A 15,985-nucleotide genomic window follows, 5' to 3' on the forward strand; every position below is an offset into this window, starting at 1 on the left:
ATATTGGGTGGTGGTTTTAATGAAAGCTGTAGCTCCTGGGGAATGAAGGATCCCAGTGTTCATACAAAATCAATTAAGTCTTCTAATTGCAACTGCAACCTGAGAACACCCAGCAAGAAAATCCCCAAGGGTGGAAATCTGAAGGTAAATAAAAAGACCCTCTTCCTTCCCCGTGCAATTTTTGTGTAAGAAAAGGCTCTCAGGGTTTTCAAACTAATGACATGGGAGGCCTGAGTCACACACACAAAGCTTCAGTTTAGAAACACTAATATTAATATAGAACCAGCTAGCAGAGAGAGAAGATAACAATGGCTTTAAGCATTAATAATGGCTTATTTTTCTACTAAGATTAAAGCACTAGGAAGCAGGTAAAACACATACCTTGTCAGCAGCCATTGGAAGTAGGGTGACATGAGGCAGTTTAACAGCCAGGCAGAGTTACCAGTTGCATTCCCTTGACATTGCTACATCGCCAGGGTGTGAATTCAGTAGGATTCAAGGATTACAGAGCAGCTCTGGAATATCTGCAATAGAAGAAAAACACCCCTGAAGTTTAAATGACAACCAGAGCACTGTGAGTTATATCAAGTTAGCTCTGGAAATTAATATCCTACCCTTCCCTAAATCTTGGAGCCTAGGAGTCAGTAAAGAATAAAACCTGCAGTATTTATGATTTAATGGGAAAGAGTTTGTTTTCACAATTCCAGCTGGCTCACAGAGGAAGGGAATAAGGATGGCCAGAGTCTCATATTCTAACAGTAAATGATGATTCCTTTCCCCCATTGTTTTCTGTTTATTAAATTCAAGTTGAAAAGGCAGTTTTCCTTATATTTACACACCCACACAGTTAATTGGAAGTAAAAAGATGTCTGTTTATGGCCAGGAGTGCTACCCCTGTTTGGGAGAAACTGGTTATTGTGCAAAATTCATGTAATTGGTTTCCATAGCCCAAAGCATATCAGGAATAATTTCTTATAGCAGAGGAGCAGATTTATGCTGAAGTGTCCCTTGAAATTTCTCATTCAAAGGCTGATGGCTCTAATGACTGCCTTCAAATTGCTATCAGTAAAAGTCTATTCAAAAATGAAATTCAGCGTGCAATTTGGCAAACAGCTGTACGCTGCCAGCCTTCAGCCCCTAATCTAATCTGGGCTCTAATTTCTCTTTGTGTGGATTTGCAATGTACACTGGCTTGATCTCAATAAGGCCATTAGCACAAGGAGATTTGCTCAGGCCCACGAGAGGCCTGCAGAAGGAGATCCTGGGTGCTGTTGGCTGGCACTGGGCCAGCCCCATCCCTCCCTGCTGTCATTCAGGTACAAAGGGATGCTTGGATTTTCCCTCTTCCCAGCAGGTCTCTGGCTGACTCCAGCACACAATCCTCAGACCCAGCTCAGCCCAGCCTGTGCCTGGCATGCTGAGCCAGAATGGGGAGCGTTCCCAAGGCTTTGGAGAGCCTCCCTCTCCCCAGGCAGTCAGCATTTCTTCTGATGCATTCCCTTGAGAGCCACCTTGACAGCAGTGAATTCCCTCTTCCATTCCCCCTTCCCTTGGGGACGAGCCACCCGCATTCTGCACAAGGAGCTGCCTCTGATTAAATTGAATCAAATGTCTGTGTTTACGAGACATTTTGACCGACAAATCATTTTCCCTGGCAGACTGAGATACGACAATGATGATAACTCAAATTTCTCTGGTCAAATGGTTTTGGAAAGCTTTTCTGCCATTACAGCCCGTGAATGTCAACGGGTTTATCTAAGTGCAGGCAAAGACTGATGGCAGCACTTTGTGCATCTCCTTTTGCCACCAGGGAGCTCTCTGTAATGCTGCCTGGCAGGTCTGCCCCAAGAAAGGAGAAAGGAAGACACTGGGCATTATTCTTATTATTTGCACTATATTGAGTTTCTCTTTGTTTTGCCCATTAAAAACAGGTTGTAGAAGAAGCCCACATGAGTTAAATTAATTAATTAACTGAATTAATTTTCTTCTGAAAAGAGAGATGTCCCTGGAATACTGGGGTGTCTAAGCAACTGAAGTATACTTCCAGAGAAAGTAATAACACTACTATTAAAAGAAAATTCAAAACAACATCATTAGAAAACATAAAACCCTGTAACAGAATTACAACTCATTGAAGTAAATGAGTGAATGCAAATCCTGACTTTGAGTCTTGTTTATCTGCCAGCTGTTTCTGGGACAGGAGCCCCAAAATTCCTCTGGTACCCTTGTGTGAAAGTAGAGGAGCTTGCCACTGCTCCCACATCTAGCCTGCAGCATCCAGAGACAGCTTTGAGCTACATTTTGAAGCCTTGCTTTGCAAACAGAAAAGATTGAATGGGCTGTTTTTGCTGTTTGAACCCTTTCGCCCATCTTTAAAATGGAGAGAGTGTGGCAGTTCTGCTTAGCATAGAGCAACAAAACAGGTGAGGAGAGCTCAGACATTATGTTGAACTACCATCCATCACTCCATATCTTTGCCTTCCTGTTTTTTTCACTATGGCTGTACTGCCTCCTTCCGTGGCTCCTTCTCTGCTTATTTTCTTTCCAGGGAGATATCACAAGGAAATGAGGAAAGCAGAAAGGGAGAACAAAAAAAGGCACAGCACGGAACACTCCTTTGCATGGAAGGAGGAGGAAGGGGGAGAAAGAGGAGGAAAACCTGGGAAAGTGTACAAGGCTGAATAATGCAGTGGGAAAAAAACCCCAGCAGCTGGATTTGCCAGGTGAGAAAGGAATATAACAGCAAACTGAAAACTAGTCTCAAAAGACCATTCCTGTAGGAATTTAATGGAAATATGAACAAACTAAATATTGGTAAGAATACAGAGTAAGTAAAGCAACAGGGTAAACAGGCAGAGCTACAGTGAAGGAACACAGATAATTCTCCTTATTAAAAAAGACAACATTTTTGTTGGAGGGAAGTAGCAAAGACTATCAACAAAGCAATTTCAACTAGAAGTCACTGAAACCACTGGAAGCTTTTGCAGTGTCTTATACAGACTGTACCAGACCCTCAGCCCTTCTTGAGCAAATAATTTGTGGGATGAACCAGGTGTGCAAACAGCCATGGGCTGCTCTTATGTTGTCTTCAACAACACAAAAGTAATCCATGGTGTAGAATTTAAGATTCCTCATTCATGCCTATTAATCACCATGTTTATCCATGTGAAGAAAAATGGCCCAAACTTACTTTGTAGTCAGGAAACTGAGAGTTGGAGCCGATGCTTATATCCAAGCAGCAAGACTTGTTGCTAAGATGGAAAAACCTCAGAGGAGTTCAGGAATCTGGATCTCTGCAGCACCGAGGTGTCAGGGGAGTCACTTTGCTTTCATTCCCTCTCCGGCACACGTCTGTACAGAACAGGCACCCTAGAGAAGAGCTCCTTGGCAGGAGGGTCAGGGACAACTGATCAAATTCTAGACTTCGGGCAGCTAAAGGTACCAAGCTGTGTTGGTGAAGGCTGGAAATGTGCTACTCTTTGGTAGCCACCAGTTAGCAAAACATCCCCTCTTTGGTCTAAGTGTGTGCAAACAAAACCCTTCAGATGAGTCACCTTCCTCAGGTACCTTCTATCTACAGTCAGCAGGAGTTTTCTCTCACCCCACCACAGCACCTGCCGTTATCTCCTGCTAGAAAGGCCTGACACAACGGGACTTGCTAAACAAAAATTTTGTGCCAGGGGAGAAATTTAATCATTCCTACTGCAGACTAAAGAGGGTGAAAGGGTTTTCTACGTCTGGGGAATTCGCCACTGTACCATGCTGTTGCAGTTTTCCCCTTCTAATAATAATTTGTTATCCCAGAGGCACTACTACCACTGCTGTAGTCTTACTTTTTAAAAAGAATTTTTAAAAAAACCTTCTCTGCTGTAATATTTGATAAACAACAAACGCACTTATGATGATACAGTAAGAAAACTCCCCAAGTGCTTCCAGAGCCAGAGAGATTGATAGACCTTGCCATAGTCAGGGGGAACTTAGCCTTCATTAGGTCAAGCTAAATTACCTTACAAATAACTTAGCCTCTACCCACAGCTCCTTGATTCTGAACTGATAGATTATGCAGCCATTAATCAGCTCCAGGTCTGGCCTTTGCTTTTGACTTCCAGAAGGTAAACTTATTCCATGCTGCTCCTCTTATTGAGTTTCTCAGATACATTCATACTCATAAAATAAAAAGGAAAAAAAAAATCTCATTTTCCACTAAGCACTGATGATTTCTCATGCTTCATGAAAGATTGAACACACCTTTTAATAAATTTGTTTGTAATGCACCAATTTCATTTTGCCTCCTCCCAAGGAAGCAGATTTCAGTTTGATGAGCTGGAAGACATGAGAGATTATTTATGGCTGTGTGTCTGGGTCTGTAGTCAGCTGCAGAGCCATAAATTTGGAAGACAGCACAGTAACTGATCTGCAGTTAATTTCCTGGAAATTCTGAAAACTTTGTTCTGGGTGATCGCTGACAAAGATATAATAACAATAAAATGACCCAAGATGGCCAAACCAAATTTGTTAGTTTTGATAAAGATCATTTTTGTTAGACCTCTGTAGGACTTCATTCACCCATCCAACACCTTTCCCTACACATAACCAGTGAAAATTCACTTTCATACCCCGATCAGATTTGTTTGGCCTGGACTCCTGTAGCTGTGTTTAGCTCTCAGATGCACGTCCTTAATAAGAAATACCTTCATATCCAAGGGCTGAATTTCACCCAGAGAGGTTGTTTAATGAGGCTTCATTTTGAGAGATGATCAAAGGTCATGGCCTTATCACTCAGTTCTGCTCCAGCTCCCCACAGATGGTGGGTACACACCTGAAATAAAGCTCTGATTTTCCATTACTGTCATAAAATGAGTTGTAGAACCACCCTTACTTCATTTGTCTTACTTTAAAATATATCTTCTGGCTCATGGAAAAAAAAAAAAGGAAAACTCTTATCCTTAGGTGATTAATGAACCTACAGATTTAGTCAATAGCCTTTCAGGGGCATTTCTACCCAAAGTCCTGCTTCGTTTGCTGCCCTTTATATTAACAAATTTTGTGATTTCTACATTAAGCCTAAAGTATCTGGCACAGATACAGAAAGAGAATTTAGGTATTTTCTAAAGGACCAGCTTTCTACAGGACATATGGAAAAACATTTTATGGATATTTCCCATAATGGATTAAAGATTTTTGCATGAAAAACTCAGAAAATAGTATTTCAATTTGTCATTTCTTAGCAAATATTTCTTGTTCTATTTGACTTCAAAAAATCAAAATGCAAGTGAGACAATATTAATTCCAGCTGTTTCCTCTTCCTATTCATGGGTAATTTTCATAATAATAAGTGAAACATTATCACTTGCTTCTTGCCCTTCCCCAATTAGTCTTTTCTTTATTAGACCCAGCTCTAGCCTCATGAGGTCCTTATTGTTTTCTAAAAATACATCTTACCCAATTCACAGTGGGGGAAACTTTGAGCTTTTAAAGCTAAAACCAGAAGACAAAGGACAACACCAAAAACAGGAGCAAGAAGGAAAAAGCTTGCTATTCTGTTTTTTCTGCTTGTTTGGGCTTGTTGTGGGGTTTTTTGTTTGTTTTTAAATGCCACCCCTGTCATTCCTGGGGAGAAGCAGACGACAGTGCCTGCTTTATGGTTGGGGAATGTGGTACAGCACTGACGACTTTCATCTGATCTTACATCAGTTGGGTGCTCTGCAGCTTGAGCACAGCTCAAGCAGCCCTAGAGCTGCAGATATGCACTACAGATCTGTACCTCTCTGCCTGCACATATTTCCAAGTGTCTCCCACCTATCTGCAAAGCAGAAGTAGGTTTTCAAAACCTTAGCAGGCAGTGTGAGGGACGCATTTCCAGGGGAGGTCCGCTCCATTTGGAGAAACTCCATAACCAATATAATTTTTCTTTTTTCCACATTCAGCTGCATTTTCTGGGGTATCTCTGGCCAGGCTGTCAAAGCTGTTTAGCACCCAAAAGAGTCAACTGGCCTAGAAGCTCCACTGCTAATTTTAGTGGCTAAATGAGAGCCGACCTCAATCATGCGTGCAAGCTCTTTGGGAAAGTCTGGCCACAAAGCTTTCATCTCAAGTGACTGCTCCTCAAGCAAGCAGCAAATGTCTCCTGACATTGTCCTCCTACTTCTGTGCCCTCACATATGCACTTTGCTTATTTATAGAATGTGTGAGCTTCACACACATCAGGCCGAGTTCCTCGGGACCAAGGTCGCGCTTGGTTTTGCGCAGTGCGGCCAATGGTTCTCCTGGGCTCTGACAGCAGAGGCTTGCTCTGCCCTCCTGCTCTGCAGGAGAGGGCAACAGCTCCCAGTTAACCCAGATCCAGCAATATTTCTGGCAACAGTAAGAACTAACAAGAGTAGGAGGGAAGAAGCTGATGAGCTGGTGAGCTCCAGGCCTGTGGTACAGGAAGGGGAGCACAGGGAAAATCCCACCTTGTCTGCTGCAGAAGCTGTGCTCCAGCCACCTGCAAGGACTGCAGAATTTGGAAAGGTCTGCAATGCATTCCTGCCTTGCTTGTGGGCTGGGAGATGCCAGGGCAGAACAGCAGAGCCTATCTCCAAAATACAGGATATTTAGTGTTGGAAACACAGCCTTAAGTCCTACGTCAAATAAAATTCCACCTGTGCTCCAACAGTGAAAACCAAACAAATAGCAAATGAAAACCACACCTACACAACAAAACAACTTTGCCCAGTTGGTTTAGTGGAACTAACCAACAGCAGAAATTCGAGTTTACTATTTGCCCATAAATCTATGTTTACTACATTTATTACAAACCCAAGTTTACTATTAGAGATTGGTGGGAAGAAAAAAAGTTTCTTCCTTTTAGACATACTTGTAATTTTTTTTGTATTCTATGCAGTAACATAAATTAGCATAGACAAACCCCATGTGACAATGCACCAGCCTCCATGCAAGGATGGACACACTGCTTTTTGCAGGTGCAAACAATTGAACAGAGAAAAGAAGCCATCATCATGCAAGTATCCCTCTTCATCAGATGTAGGCAGGCAAGAAAATTCCCTTTGTCTAAGGCCACAGTGCATTTTAGTGGGCACTGAGCTCTCAGGCAGCTCAGTCATCACCTAAATGAGCCCTAATTGTCATTCCCAAATGTTTTGAAACTCTACTGCCTGCTCCTGGCACTCCAAAAGTTTTGCCTCTGGGGATATCAGGGAAAAGAAACCATCCAAGATCATTTGCAATTAGACGCAACAACCCAGTGCCCAACTGGGGTAAACTGTTGTCAGGGGTAAAAATAGCATCAGCCCAAATATTAAGTGCCTTTTGTTTTGTCAGGAATTGAATGTGCAGCACCAAGCCAGCAGTTATTAGAGGCTCTGATCAGCAAAGCAGACAATCATTTGCCTTGTTATCGTGCTGCCTGCCCATGTGAGCAGCATCAAACAACCATTAAAAGACACCCTGCTCGCCCCTGAAGGGAACGGGGGTGGGGAGTATCTGAAAACCTCCTTGTTAACAAGCTAACCTTTGAATCTGGTGATGAGGCAAGGAAGCATTTACCAGGCGCTCTATCAATAATCATGGAAAGGAAAATCGTAGCTCATTGTCTATCCCAGTGTGGGCAGATAAACAAGGCAGGCCTGGGGTGAGCAGCCCTCCCATGGCAGCTCCCAGCCATAAGCAACAGCTGCCAAAAAGGCAATTATCCATGGAGCTGCTCAATCCAGGGATGATGTATGTTTGGAAACTACCCCAAAGTCCTTCTGCTGGTAATAGGAGTCTCTGTGGCACATCCCCCCTCAGGGGCCCTGAAATACCCTGGTAAACAGCAGCCTGAAAGGCCCCATGCATGGGTGGGCAGTGGCATTGTATACCAGGGCTGAAGTCCCAAACACCATGATTTTTGTTCCCTGGAGCTGTGATGTGTCCCCTAGGCCCTTTGAACACACAGGGATGGGACCCTAGTTTTAAGCAGAAGGTAGTAACTCAATTCCCTGTTTTTCATACTTCTCTCTCTTGTGTCACCCAGGAGGACTTAAAAAACTAATTATGCTTCAGCATGCAGCCACCCACTTTTGTTACAAGCCTAAATCCTGTTCCCATTTATAGCCTAACTCCATTTTGTCACCAGCCTCATTGCAAGGAAGGAGGGAAGAGCCCACCTGAGCCTGCACCAGACTCCCTGGGGGTTGCTACCCTACTCCAGCTCAGCCTTTGCATCAAACCACCAGTTATCTTTTCAATTAATTGTGGGTATCATAGTGGTTGACAGGACAACCTTACTACCAAGGGATAATTTAATATGACTAGACCATAATCAAAGTGTTAATAGCCTCAAAATTTAATCTGTGCAGAAGTAGGATTTTTAAAAGGGAAAGGATAACCAGGGCCCAGATGAATAATGTTAGTTGTTAACATTACAGCTAGTTGTAATAGAATAATTAGTTGTGATATCCAGAAATAAAAATTACATTGCTTTGAGTTCCAGGACGTGTGCCAAAAAGGGGCTGTTAGTCACAGTGATGAAGAGCAGTTATGCAGTCCATTATCTCATGAACTGCAGGGCCCAGAAATGAATCCTGCGTGTCACAGGAAAATTGAGACTCTGCATTTTCAGCAATACACAGCTTTTTAGTTTAGCCCTTAAACCAGATCCTTTCTCACTATTGGAATGATGTGCCTTCCCATTCAGAGAAAGGTATCCTCAGAAGCCCTCCTGGCTGAGCTTTCCTTTGGGCATGGTCCCAACTTCTCCCTCCTGGGGCAGATGAAGCTCACCCCTGGCATCCCCACCTGCTCCCTTCCTCCATCCTCACCAGCCCTGTGGATGAGGGAAAAAAAAAAACAACAACCAAACCTCAAACTACATGAAATCCAGCCTTTTTCTGGTTTTTTTTCCTTAGGGCAAGGATGCTGTGTGATGGTTTGGCTGCCTCCATCTGCAGGTGCTGTGTCCTCATGGGGTTAGGCAGCCCCTGCTGCTCCCTGGCTCAGTGTTCAGGGCCAAATGCCTCAATCATGGAATGACAGAATTTGTTAGGTTGGAAGGGAGCTTAAAGCTCATCTTGTTCCAACCTCCCACCAGGGGCAGGGACACCTTCCACCAGACCAGGTTGCTCAGAGCCCCAGCCAATTTAATCCCCTCTAATGTAGCAACACACTTCTAAACCCTAAGTGCACAAGGCAGCAGTAAAGCTGGTGTTCAACATCACAGTGAGAAAGCAAGAGGCTGTACAGAAGCAAAAAGTGATGTGACCCAGTTTTTTCTTATTTTTAATTATGAAGTCAGCCAGTTTTTACCATCCCATTGTCACTCATTCACTTGCATGACAGACACAGAAACAATTGCTTGACCTGATAGGCATTAAAGAAAAAAACACTTTGAATGACTCCTATATCATAAAAGTTACTTTAAAACCCTTTTCTAGTTTTTAGGTAGTGATAAAAAAACTAAATGCTTTTTCAGGCTGGGCTTACCTATTTCTCCTTCATTTCCTCTGGCATACTTTCATTTCTTCCTCTTCCTGCTGTGCCAAAAAGAAAAAAAAAGTGGGCCTGTGAAGGAGGAAAAGTGGTGAAGAAAAGAACTTTCTCTGGGGAAAAGAGGCAGGAAAAAGAGAATAGACGTTGTGATTTTTTTTTTTTTTTTAAGAGCAATCACCTGGGATTTAAACAACTGAAACTTTTGTCTCCTTCACAGACACACACACATCCCTTCACCCCTTTTTCTTCCTGGTGCTGGCTGACTTGCACCTTGTGGCAGGCACGTAGGTGCTTGTTTTGCTGTTCTCCACAGGATGGAGTCACCAGAAGCGATGTTCCCAGGAGATGTTTTGTGTAGGGATAACCTGGGAAGCAAAGCTGTGCTCTGCTGGCCCTTTCCTCACACACACAGCTGTGTGCTGCAGTCCTGCTCCACCTTCCCAGTGTTGTATATTGGGAAAGACACCACTAAACACACCTGGGAGTGCTTCCCCACATGGGCACCAGAGCCCTGGCTCAGAGGCCATGAAACACTGCGGGTTGCACATGCTCACACACCTGTCTCCTGTGGCTGGCACTAACAAAAGCTGCACTGAGCCAACAAATCTTACAATGGCCTAATTTTTCCAGCAATGATGCCTCAGGTGAGGCCTATGAGGCCCAGAAAGGAAAAAGGTTAACTTTTTCTGGAATTCCCTGAACCTGCTTATCTGTTTCTTCTCCCTAACCACCTGCCAGTTTCAGACACCTGCTATAATATATCAGTTTGTCTTGCAGTGGTTCCTGGAGTCTGTCAGCAACCCGAGCAATTAGTATTGTCAGCAAATCATTCATTAACTGAACTATTCAGTTTTCAGCTAACTTAAAACTAATTGTGTATTTAATTCCTATCCAGCAAGATCACATCAATCAAAAAAAAAACCAAAAAAAAAGGACCATGGGTAAATATCAAAGATCAATAGGTAACAAATGAAACCCTTAATTAAAGTCTTATCTGAGTGCTAACACAAAAACCCCAAGTAAAACAGAGGAGATTATTTCATATCAGGTCATTCTGATTATCCTCCTGCTGTCTCCTTGGTTCAACTCTGGCATTACCCAAGGCTGGAGTGCATTTTTGGCATTAAGATAAAACCTCTCTCCCTCCCCAGCTGGCAGAGACCCCATGCAGGCAGTTCAATGCCACTTCCAGGGTAAAGAGTGACCTCACAGAAATGGTATTTTCCTACACACTTTGCCCTGTGAATTGGGAGCTGCAGCTACTGACCTTACTGGCAAGGAGACAATTTTACTGCTGCTTGCTGTTGTTTGTGCAGAAGCATCGAGTTATTAAAGAGGAAGCAGGAGATTGTTCCCTCCTGTGTGTCATCAGCAGAGGTAAATAAAATCTCTGCACAGGCCTCTGTGTTGATGAGCTGATTATCTGTTCCTGCCCTCGAGGGTTCAGGCCCTGTGTTGTCCCCAGTCCCTGCGATGGCTTTGGCACTGTCAGGCACACGAGAACATGAGACAAGGAAAGGAAAAGCACTGCAGCTGATTTGAAACTGTGCTCAGGTACACAACCTTCAACAAAAGCAAGGCCAAACAGATCCATCAATAAGTTAAACTGTTGAGGTCAAAAAAGGAAAGGGAAAAACCCCAAACCAATAAATCAGTCTTACCAGATCAATACACGTGATCTTGGTGAGATCCACGGGGCACGTTCTGTTGGCAGGGAAGATCATGGGCTCAGCCTGGAGAAGGCTGCAAACACCACCAGCTTCAGAATGCTGCTAAAAAAACCTGAAAGAGCAGAACTACCTCCCCAACACACGGCAGCCAGGCACTGCTGCCCTGCTCACAGGCACCAAGATGACACACCTGTAACAGGGAGGAGACCTTGGTGGGGAGCACAGACAGGAATGGGAAGGACAAGGAAAACTCCTGTTAACTTTCCTACCCTCCTGCTACCTTGCCCTACACCCCATTTATGCCACTACCAGCCAGTCAATTCCTCTGGCTGTTCCTCTCACCTGAGGGCTCCTATCCCCACCGGAATCCTGTTGTCTGCATTAGCTCCTTCCCACACTGGTCACCACAGAAGTGCCTTGGTGCAGTGCTGAGTCTGCATAGAGGAGATGGCAACCCTAAATAGGAGTGTTTCTAATCTGAAACAGCATCTTTACATCCAAATACCAAGCTGGACCCCTCATAACACACATGTATTGATGGGATTTGCTGCCCTGTGCTCTTCACTCAGTGCAAATAAATATCAGCTTGGTTACAGCAACTGGGTTTCTCAAAAAATAAACAAACCCACCCAAGGCAATTTACTGTAGTAGCTTCTGGTTTAGTACAAAGCTCTAAGTCAGCAGCTTGTTTTTTTGGAAAAAATTAAAAATAAGTGACCTACCTACAAGTATGGTACAATGAGAGCTTTCACCATGCTGGAGTGTGCATTCTTGAAATGTGCTTTCCTACTGATGCCATTTTTCTGGGAGGACATGCAGGAATCTCTCTGATCAGAGCTGATTGTGAGGCCAGAAGTGGCTGGCACCTGCACAGGAGGTTGCAGAGCCTCTGAACCTTTATCACCAAGCATGACTTGTACATGGTACAAGTACCATGGCTTGACTCAGGCCAAGACTGTTGACAGGTTGGGCTCCAGGCTGTTTCTCTGTTTCTGTTTCCATCTGTTTCTCTGCCTTTTACACTGAGCCGTGCAGGACATGGGAGCTGCTGGTGAAACTACTGCAGCCTCTGCATTGGAAAGTGGCATATGGGCTCCCCTGTGTGCTGCCCGTGTCCTGACCTCATCCTTTGCTTTTGGGACTGATGATAAGACAACCAATTTTATTTCATGCATGTACATGTGCTGTCCCAGCTCTTTGAGCATCCCCTGCACTTTCCCCCTCCAGATCCTGATGCTTCTCACTGAGCCAGCCTGCAGACAGACAGGAGGCAGTCCTGAGCAGGTCTCTCCTTTATTTTATGCCTGTTCCCACTGCACTGGGCTGGAAACTGCCAGCAGAGCAAAGGAGGGAGGGCAGAGGCATCAGCATCTTCTGCACATCTGTCCCACTGCCCAGCTCTCAGCCCCAGGTGAGGCTGAAGCCACAAGACCTAATGAAGCAGAGAAGAACAGCTACACTCCTGACATGAAAGGCATGCCAAGCTTTCATCTTCTGAGAGGTTAAAAATAAACAGTTTAGCTTTCAGCAAAGTGGTCTGATTAGAGGCAAAGAAAGCTATGCTGATTTCCATGGAAATGGAATATTTTGTTGCTGCTACTTGATCTTGTTGAAACGTATTAAGAACACAAAAGAGTGCAATTTCAATATCTGGAGAGTGGTAGTATACTTTAAAAAAATTAAAATAAATTGATTTATTTTAAAAGAAAGCTGGCTGATTTTAGTTTCTTAATTAGTTCATTATCACTGCAAATGGAGCATATTCTTATAAACTTATAGAAGGATATTACAGAAACAGCTGCAACCCACAACAGAAGAGATACTGACATAACCAATATCTGTACATAAAAATCAGAGACTTAAACATTCTCTTAGGTTCTCTATCTCCTCTCTAAACCCACCAAAGAATTGTTCTTTAACTCGTCTTTCTAAATTTAAACCCATTACAAAACAGAACCTAGTTTCTAAGGAAAACTGATCAATCCCTAAATTTTGTTTGCTTTTTTTAACGTGTAGAAATACTTCCCAAGAATGAGACCTGCCTACACATGCTCTGGAAGCAAAATAACACAATTAAATTGAGTTCTCATCTCATTACTGAGGTAGGTATCTCCATAGGGAGGTTTCCTCAGAATGAGCTGCGTCCTATTTCAGTTTAACCCAGATAGTAACAAAATAATCACTCAAAATGGGCCAGCTCTGCCATGACCTTCACTGTGATAAATACTAAATACAGGTGTGAGGGAAAGGCTGCTTCACTGGCACAGTTGTTCTCTTTGTAGATGTGCCCCAGAGCACAACCAATTCCAACATTTCCACACACACCACTGGGGCGTTGCCACAGCATGGCCCAACAGAAATTTTCTATCAAACAAATGTTAAAAATATCTAAAATCTTTAAATGTTAAAAATACCTAAAATAACACATTGTGATGGCAACAAGAAAAAAAAATCCTTTTCTTCTTCCATTTCCTCAAAGTGAAATTTCAACAGAAACAATGAACCCTTTAGGTTTTTATTTTCACAGTGCGATATTTTCTCGACACAAATTTCATATTATGGGAATTTTAGACACAGCAACTTGAGCTTCTAACCAAAAGGCTGCTGTATTTTTACCTGTGTATTATGTTTTCCCACATGCTTGCAACTGGCACGTGCTCTCCTTCCAGTAGTGATGACCCAGGAAAGAAAGCAGAGCCAGGAAAGATTTGCCCACCGACCACCAGAGCCCTGACTGAGGACAGATTTCCACAGCTGACAAGTTACACTAGATGTTGGTCAGTATAAATATCATTGCTTCTGTTGCTCAAGGGGACCTTGCCTTGCCTTTTTTCTTTTCCTCATGAAATCAGTCCTGCAGTTTGCCTTGCATTGCTGAAGACTCTGTTTGGCTAAGGCTTCCCATCCATTTTATATGAAATATTGTCCATGGATACATTTGGGAGTGGATCCACAAGAGAGGCAGCTGCTGAAATACCTAATTTCCAGTTCCTGCTAATTTTCATAGCCCTGAGGAAGGTGTTGGAGCTCTTTATGGAATGTACAGGGAAAACCACAGAAGGCAGCAGCAATGGCAGCTACTAATAAGAAACCCTGATGAGAAGAGTGGGACATAAATCCCATTCCTGGATGTAATCAGGTGGCTGTGGCTGATGAGAAATCAGAGCCTAATAACAGAGGAGCCTGCTGAGTACAGGTGATGGGGGAATTGTTGGCAAACAACGACCTGGGTGAGGGTGTAGGTATCCCATTATGGCCATTACTCAATTCTTCCTTTTTTGCTATTTCTCTCCTGCTTACAGACACCTTTTCTTTGCCATTTCCTGATTCTCTCTTCTCAAATAGGTGAATACTGCAGTTTGATAGACTGGGTCAGCTAAAAGCTCCTCAGTGTTTGGCACTTGCAGCCACACAGATTCGCTGTACAGACTTAATTGTAGTAAGGATTGGCTTAAGAGCAGCAGATCAATGGCCTGGAGAGTTGTTAGGGGGAAATTCAGAAATCTCATACACAGATAAAAGGAAGGACACCACCAGTAATGACAGAAAAGGCACTCATCAGCTGTATTTTCACTCATGGTGCTGAGCCCAAGGGAAAAAAAGAAAAAAAAAAAGTTGTATTCAGTTCCCCACTTTAGTAATTTTGCTTTTAACAACATCTGACATTGTATTCAATCAGCAGACCCTATTATATGAAGCATTTTTTCAGACACTCAGTGCATACACAGCCTTCTGTTCCTGGCCAAATACATTTCTGCTTCACTGCCTGCAGGCAGATCACCTGAGGAGAGGAGACCAGAGCCTGCCAGCCCCACATTTCCCCAAACAAAGCATTAGCTATGCATCAGCAGCTTTTATATACAGACCTTCTTCACAGCTCACTTTGCCCTCTCTATCACCTGTACAGACATGCTGCATTTTACCTGCCTGGTCTGGCACTGCCCACCTTGTGCAGCTCAGTGTGTTGGTGGTTCCTGTACAGCTTTTACATTTCACAGCTCCTATCCAGCCCCTGCTGTTTGGATGGGGCTAAACAGGATCCTCCTTGCAAATTTAAACACATAGTGGGGAAAATAGTACTGAGGTTGTTATGCTTAACCCCCTGCTCACACAGGCAGATTAACCAGCAAACCACTTCTTTTCTATGTTGTTTTTTTTAAAAGCTAAAACCCTTTTGAAATAAGCCTGTGCTTATTTCTTCCAAAGTAATGATAATTGATTCACACCTTCCTGAAATGAATTTTCAGGACTAAATAAAAGTTGTGGCTTAGGGAAGAGCTGCACTCACTGTGCAGAGGAATCCAGCTTGCTTAGGAGCCTGTGAAAGCCATGGCTCTGCAGGTGGGAGGTTAATTTCCAGCAGCCTGGCTCAGCAATAAGGCAATAAATACAAAATCCTCCTCAGACCTTTCAGACACCAGCACTTGAGAAGCACTGAGAACAGATAAGCACCCTTCTTTTCACAGAAATCTCAAATCCCACTGGTTTGCCCAAATCAGGCCCAGGATTTGACTACAGTTGTGCAGGACACAGCTATTGCTATATTTATTTAGTGCAGCTGGGGGCCAGCAGGCTGTGCCTAAAAGTGAGGCACAGGTTTTGGGGTGTTCCTTCATGGCCAGTCACAGTCAGGGTCCCTCAGTTGGGGCCACTTTACAGCTGCCCTACTCTCCTCTACCCCTGAGGCAGAAAGGGGCTGAGCAATGGGTGATTCTCCTGGGACAGTCCTTCCCTGCCTTTTCTCCAAGCATGGGGGAGGCAGGAGGAAAAGGGGTTCTCTTAACTAGACAACAGTGTGTGTCCCTTTTAGCTGACTCTCTCAAAAAAGCAGGAGCAAACTTTGC

The sequence above is a fragment of the Motacilla alba genome, chromosome 3 (assembly GCF_015832195.1).
Source record: "Motacilla alba alba isolate MOTALB_02 chromosome 3, Motacilla_alba_V1.0_pri, whole genome shotgun sequence".
NCBI classification, from domain to species: Eukaryota; Metazoa; Chordata; class Aves; order Passeriformes; family Motacillidae; genus Motacilla; species Motacilla alba.